The following is an 8,131-nucleotide window of genomic DNA, read 5'->3' as shown; positions in this document are numbered from 1 at the left end:
ATCTCCCCTACTTGGAGGCAAACACTGGAACTGTTTCTGGGATATCTTTTCAGAAATACTCTTTGTAGGTATAAACATTTTCATACACATGGATTATATTTTATATCTGCTTTGTATTTTTTTACATTACAATGGAATTGAAGAATTTTTTATATCAGTACATATAGATAGTTATCCTCCTTTAAAATAGCTGCATATTTTATTTAGTTGGTTTTCTTATAAAAATTACCATTTTTCAAGCAATAATAAGAATCAGGTATTGGACAATTATCTTTGATTCTCCTATAGGGTGCTCTATCTTGAAGGTATTCAGCAGGCTAATTGAACTCAGGGTTCTTATTATGAAAGGTTTTTAATATTTTCAGCTTACAAGCGTTAATTTATATGAAACACATTGTGCTCGTATTGATGCTAAAGAACCTGAAGTTTTAAGAAGGTCCCTAATTTCCTGAATCTTATTAGACACATGGCGAGAACCAGATGATTTTCTCCCTAAAGAATGTAAGTAGAAAAAATAGACAAAGTGACTCTGAGATTGAGACAAAGGAGATGCCATGGACTGTTAGAGTGGAGGATCCTGCATCATCTCTTTTCAAAGGGCTACTAAGAATCGTGAAAATCATTTCCCTCTAGAAAACCTAATGAGAAAGTATTTATCTAACCTTCTAGGAACCATCCTGACAGTTTTCATGATATATAAATACCGTTATTAGGAGAAAAGACCTGCTACTTCAAACCCTCTCTTTCTCTCTCTTTGACACACACACACACACACACACACACACTCACATACAAGTTTTTGGTTGAGTATACAAAATCAATAAGATCGAATCCTTTAAAGTAAACTAATTCACTTTATATTTTTCAGCTAGATTTTATACATTTGGGCATTTACTTTGTCATTGATAGGTATAGTACAAGTAAAGAAAGGGAAGGTTTAGATAGGAAAAAAATTGACAAAAATAAGCATGGCTATATTGCCTATGAAGTGATGGGAGTCTCTAGTGGATGTGGCTAGGAGAACTTTATGAATCAGGACCAGAGCTTCTGATGAGAGTCCACTAAAATTTAAAATTGAGATGACAGTTGAAATTATGACAAGGAAACCTGCCAGAACATACACCATTTCTGCTTTTTATTCCATTTACTGAATCTCCATGGTACAACACATGGTTATGTCTCACTCATCTTTAAAAAACAAAAAACAAAAAAAAACTTCCACTGTAATGTTTTTTTTCCTTCTCTAGCCAAGCTCTTTTTAAAAGCGATAACTCTCATCATATTTATTTTCCCTTCCATTCTCTATTCCACCAAAAAGCTACGTTTTCCTGCACTATCCCGATGAAATTTGCTCTAAAAAAAGACCAAAAGAGTTTAATCCAACATTTCCTTTTATTATTGTTGTTGTTATTTAATATCTCTAAAATCTTTACTTTTTTTTCTATCTTCCTAAAAATTCTCTTCCTTTTAAATTCTGTGACATCATCTTGCCAGATTTCTTTTTCTGACTTCTATGACCATTTCTTTTAGTCTCTACCATGGATTTCTCTTTCTCCTCTTGGCTCCAGGTTATCTCTATCTCCAAGAATCTGCCCTTGGCCTTCTCTCTCCACCCTTCTTAGTTTTAGCTTCAAATAGAGCACTTTCAGTTATGATTTCCCCACCTAAATCTTTATTCAGGCTTTGGGAGAGCCAAGGAGAATTTAAATGTCGCCAAGGGAAACTCTTAATGGTATGTAGGAAGAGAAGAGAAACAGCATGAAAAGTCTGGGGCAGAGAAAAGGGAATGGGATGGCATATCACTTGATCATTCTTAAAAATATATAACATATTACTTGTTAATAAATTCTTATTTCTGAACAAATTCAAAAACAGATTTATGAGTGTATTTGTTAGAAAGTATATTAATATGGAGAAAAAATGAGAACTGCTAGACAAAATATTACAAATTTTTTGAGCAATTTTATAGTTTTCTCATTCAATAAATGTTAATTTTTTAACGGTTTGCTTTTAACTATTAAAAAAATTCTGCCTGGAAATAAACATATGCAAACATACTACAGCATAAGCAAAGCCAAAAGACTAGTAACAAACCGGAATAAAAAAAAAACTATAATATAACAAATTAGAAGAAAATTTGAATAAAAAATGAGCAAGGAACATGAAAGTTAATTTATAGTAAAGAAAAACAAATGTTGTCTTTTAAACTAATGAAAATATGGTCAATGTATTTCAAAGAAAATAAATGAAAACTAAAACTACACTAGCATGCTATTAATTCTCAGTGGGGCAAATTTATAAATGTTTAGCAACATTTAAAAAACAAAATATGTCATTGGATAAATAAATTGTATATTCACAGCATAATGTTTCATGAAACTATAGAAAAATAAGACTTAATAAGTCTATCTTATTCCTCTAAGATAGCCAATGAAATGCTAGAAAAGGATTTTTCAAAAGATAAAATCCAACAAGAAAAAAATTCTGGAAAGAAAATGAAAAGCACCAAAATTCTGAAAGCAGAAGTGCTAATGGTATTTAATTGAGCAAATCCAAAAGATAAATACTAAGCTAGAGATAGCGCAAGGCAAAAATGAATCACTTTGCGTTGTAGAAATATTAAGTCTTTGGAATTTCTGGTGCCAGATATCTCAGCATGTGGAATTAATGCGAGGTTATTTCCAAGAAGCTGAAAGTCTGTTTAACCAATAACTTCACCTTCTTAGCCAGTAGAAGAATGGAGGTCTCTTTAGGCCTGGGATAACCTGTTAGGTTAGAGAAGTTCTTGCCTACTTCTAATTTGCCAAGGGTTTTAGCATGAATAATTATGAATTTTATCAAATGCTTTTTTTTCTGTTTCTACTAAAATTATCATAAACTTTTTCTTCTTTACTGTCTTAGTGTGATTCATTGCATTAATCAATTTTCTAGTATTTAAACACCATTCCATTACTGGAACAAATTCCAAATGGTCATGACGAATGAACTCTTTTATATTCTGATAAGTTCGTTAATATTGTGTTTAGAATATTTATATATATGTTCATGAACAAGTTTATTCTTTTTAGATTCTGGTACTTAGAATTTATTGGGGAGCATGGCCTCTTTTTTATTCTCTGGATGATTTTATAGGGGACTGAAATTAAGATTCTGGTCTTCTGTTTTTGTTTTGGGAAATTTTTCATTGCTGATTAAATGTCTTTACTGATTATAAGACAACTTAAGTTTCTTCTTTCTTCCTAATTTAGCTTTATAAGTTACATAAGTCCATTTAGCCTGTTTTAAAATTTATTTGCCTTATTTCTTTTATCCTTTTCCCCTTTTAAATTTATGTTCAATCTTCATTTATTTATGACATTTTTCTAATCAATTTTGTCACAGGCTTGTTAATTTTTTTTTTTAACTTCAAATACTTCTCTGTAATATTAAGAATGCATTCCAGCATGTGGCTCTTCCTTTTGTATGAGAAGCTGCAAGTGTTCAGACGATAATTTATTGACTTTCTTTCTCAAGCTTTCTTTATAAGTATTCAGATTTGTCTTAATTGGGTAGAAATCTGGTGTTCAGTTTGGGAAAGATTACTCAATGGTCCTCCCTGTGCTAGAAGAGCTGATTAAGGGGAATGTCTCATCTATCCTTCAGTCCACTGGGAGATCAAATGCTTGATGATTTCATTTGGGTCAATGTTGAAGAGACCTCTTAATACGAAACTAGGCCCTCATGGTACCACCAGGGTCTTGGAAAATTTTAGTTAAGCCTCGCAAGAATATAATATTCACATTTCCCAAGTCATTTGCATATTGGTGGTTTTATTCAGGCAAGGAATCTACTGGAACAGTAATAACATCACAGTTACATCATGAAATTCATTTGCTTTATAACTAAATGCAACAATTTCTGTTGGATATACAAATATGAAATCCTAAGGATGAAAGAGAAGCAAAGAGAACCAGCAAAAATGTCCTCATGACATCATTAAGGCTTGGTTCTTTGAACTTTCTAGTGAAAACAACTGAGTGCTTGTGATGAGAAGGGAGCTGGGTGGAAGCAGGAACATCAATTCTCACATAACAAGTGAGAAAATAGAGCTGAGGAAGGGTTATGAGTAATCAAAAGGAGAGAGCACTGTTTTCTTATCTCTTTCTTGCTTCTTCTGAGTGGAGAAACTCCCTAAGGGCAAGTCAGGAAGTCTAGTCTAGGCAGACATCTGCATTTGTAGGATTAGGCTCAGGTCTCATCACATAGTAATCCTATGGCAGGCTTGAAGTTGTATTCTGATCTTATTGATTTTCAAATCTCCTTTTTTTCTAACATGTGAATTTAAAATGATAAAATTTCTCTCAGCACCAAATAGAAGCATTAGTTATTTAGAAGTATGGTTTTAAAAAATAATCTAAATGTATAACATTTTTTCATAATGTTTTGTTACTGACTTCTAATTTAATTGTACCATCAGAAATGCAATCTCTGTGATAGTTATATTTTTTAATGTATTAATACTTGATTTATGGCCAAATATGTTTCAAAATATACAAATTACCTTTGTGCATTTCAGAGAAAAAAAGTCAGTACATTTAATCATTATTATAGGGATCTATGCATATCCCTTACATAAATATTGTTTTTTTTTCCTTCAGTTTCTACATTCTTGCTGATTTTTTTTTCTGCTTAATCTATCAATTACTTAGTAAGTGTGCTAAGGACTCTCACTCTGAAGATAGATTTGTCAATATTTCCTTGTAGTTACATCAATCTTTGTTTTATATAGTTTCAAGCTATTCTATTAGTTATGTATGCATTTAGAATTGTTATATCCTTCTATATCCTATGAGTGACTCTCTTTTTCCTCATAATGCTTTTATCATAAAATGCATTTTATTGTTATTATAATTATACATAGTTCTGGTTAGTTTTTGCACAGCATACCTTTTCTAGTTCTTTACTGTTCATCCTTTCATTATCTTTATGATTTAAGAGTGTCTTGTACAGAGTTGGATTCGTTTTATTATCCTGTGTGACAACTTGATTCTATATTGGAAGAGTTTAATTAATCTATATTAATTATTAGCACTGATATAGTTTTATCCATTTATATCATCATTTTCATTTTCTATATGTCTTACTTCTTCTGTATGTCTTCTTTCTTCCTTCTTTCCTTCTTCTAAAATAATTGAGTTTTTTTTTCTCATTCTATTTTTTTCCTCTACTGGTTTAGAAAATATGCACTTTACCTTTTATGTGGTTACTCCTAAAATTTTTGATATAAAAACTTTATGCCTCACTCCATCTCAGGGCCAACCTGTCATACAAGTGCAGGAGCTTTGCGCAGCAGCAACCCAGCCCCGCTCCCTAACTCTCTAACAATAAAAGAAGCTTAAAATAATTTAATCCCATTGCTCACCTCTTGGTTGACAAGCTATTTTTTTCCCTATATTTGGCTTTCTCTATATTTTTAATCTTACGTGTTAGATATTTTTCTTATTGTTTTATCCAATCATATTTGTTATAATTTATCCATATGTTTTCAATTTCTTTCACATTTCATTCTTGAATCTCAGACTCATTCTAGGATTCTAGGATTCTTTTCTTTCTTTCTTGGGTGTGTCCTTCAGGCAATACTTTAGTGAGTATATTTTTTTTTGTAGTCAACATTCACATTTTTTAATGTTTGAAAAATTAACTTTTTTCATGATTGTTCTTGACAGTTTCATGATATACACAATTTTAAATTTACAGTTATATTCTCTAATCACTTTGAAAATATAATTCTACTGTTGACCATTGTCTCTGTTAAAGCCCACTAAAAGCCTAATTGTTCTTTTGTATTCAATCTGTCTTTTTAACAGGCTGCTTTCAAATCTTTTCCCGTTATTAACATCTTGCATTAGTGTGGTGCATTTTTTTATAATCAATGAGCCAATAATGATACATTATTATAAACTAACGTCCATAGTTCAGATTTGGGTTAATTCTTTGTGTTGTACATTCTGTGCAGTTTGACAAATGTATAATAACCTGCATTCACCATTACAGTTTCATACACAGTAGCTACACTGCCCAAAACATCTCGTGCTCCCTTCTTTCCTTCTCTTAATTCTTGGCAACCACAGATCTTTTTACTACCTTGATAGTTTTAACTTTTCTAGAATGCCATGTAGTTGAAATAATATAACATGCTCTCTTTTCAAATTGGTTGCTTTCACATAACATGCATTTAAGTTTTCTTCATGCCTTTTTGTTGCATAATAGCTCATTTCTTTTTAGTATTGAATTGTATAGATGTACCATAGTTTATTTATCCATTCACCTATTGGATGACATCTTGGTTGCTTCTAAGTTTTGACAATTATAAATAAAGTTTCTACAAACATTATTATGCAGTTTTTTGTGTAAACATAAGTCTTCAACGCATTTGGGTACATACCAATTGCTGAATCAGTGTAAATGTATATATAGTTTTATAAGAAATTGCCAAACTATCCTCCAAAGTGACTATACCATCACTTGTACTCTCACCATCAATGAATGAGGGTTCCTGTTGCTCCACATTCTTCTCAGAATTTTGGTGTTTTCAGTGTTTTGGATTTTAACTATTTTATTGTTTGTTTTGGATTTTAACTATTTTATTGTTTTATCTCATTGTTTTAATTTTCTATGCCCTGATGACATATGATATCGATCATATTTTCACATGCTGTTTTGTGATATTCTTTTGTGAAGTGTCTGTTCTTTCATGATCTCTTACTGTTTTTGGTGTTATGCTGTTGTGCTATGATATGTCATTGACTTCATTTAATCTTCCTAAGATTTATTATAATTCCTGAGTTGAAGATTTTGTGTCTTTTATTAATTATGAAAAAAATTATTAGCCATAATTTTTAAAAATATTTTTTTCTCACATTTTTTCTACAATCTGGCTTTCAACCTCTGGGTAGATGTTTGTTGGCTCTCCCCCCACCAACACCTCCCCCATCTCTTAACCTTTCCTGTTTTCTATACGTTGGCTTATTTGTGTTATATTCTATACTATTTCTCAGATAAGCAATCCAGTCTACTACTTCTTTCCTCATCTCTATCTAACGTTTTAATCGTTCCTCTGATTTTTTACTTCAATTATTTCCATTTTTTTCCTCAAAAACTGTCTGGTAGTCTTTGGAAATCTCTTAATTCTTACTAATATTCTTTATTTCTACTCTTATTCATTTAAACATATTAAGCATACCTACTTTACATTTTGTATTCACTAATTCCAATATCTAACGTCTTTTAAGGTCTGTTTCTGTTGGCAGTTGCTCATGGTGACTCCTTTTTATGTGTTTTATGACTTTTTTTTTATTAGCTCAGAGCTGTTGCTACTCTCTCTGTGAGGTGGCTCTGAGGCCTGGTTTGAGGATTTATTCCTCCAATAAGTATTGACATGTGCTTCTCTTAATTACCTGTGGGCACTATAGAGTCTGTGCACTTTAAATTAAAATTCTCTGCCTGCAGTTTTCAGACTATCTAGGCAGTAGAAATTCAGACTCCAGATCTGGGTGAGAGGCTGCAAGAGAACATTTTTTGAAGTTCCACTCAAAGTTTCACTATAGTAGTATCTCAAAAAAATTATCCTAAACCTAATTTTTGGGCCACCAAATTAAGGGTCAAAAATATTTAAAATTTAAATATATTAATGAGATAATTCATCATTAAAACATAGGTTTTCACTTATGAAACAATTATTATATTTAAAATCTCATTAACTTCATTATTACTCTCTAGGAAATATGGTATAGCAGGATAAAGCCCATTGTGAAAGGTTGAGTTTTCAGTCTTGATTGCTCTTAGTTCATTTGTTTGTGTTGGAGTTTTGTTTGTTTTCTGAAATATAGGGAGTATTTTCTCCTACTCTTAGAATAACAACTCTGCTCCCATCTCTAACTCTATGGCTACCTGTGATAACTGCAGAACACTTAATAGGTAAGGAACTGGTTCATGCTCACACAGTGTTGACTCAAATGTAATTTATGAAAGAGACTGAGGGGGAGCTTCTGCCCCCTTCTTTCTTAGTACCTTCTGCTTTTCTAAAGCAAAACATAAACCAAACATGTTTTTTGAGGAGTGTACAAAGTTATTCATGTATACATTTGGTGGA

Source organism: Pteropus alecto, unplaced genomic scaffold (genome assembly GCF_000325575.1).
Source record: "Pteropus alecto unplaced genomic scaffold, ASM32557v1 scaffold24, whole genome shotgun sequence".
NCBI classification, from domain to species: Eukaryota; Metazoa; Chordata; class Mammalia; order Chiroptera; family Pteropodidae; genus Pteropus; species Pteropus alecto.
The sequence above is the reverse complement of the archived record's forward strand: the minus strand, read 5'-3'. Positions refer to the sequence as shown.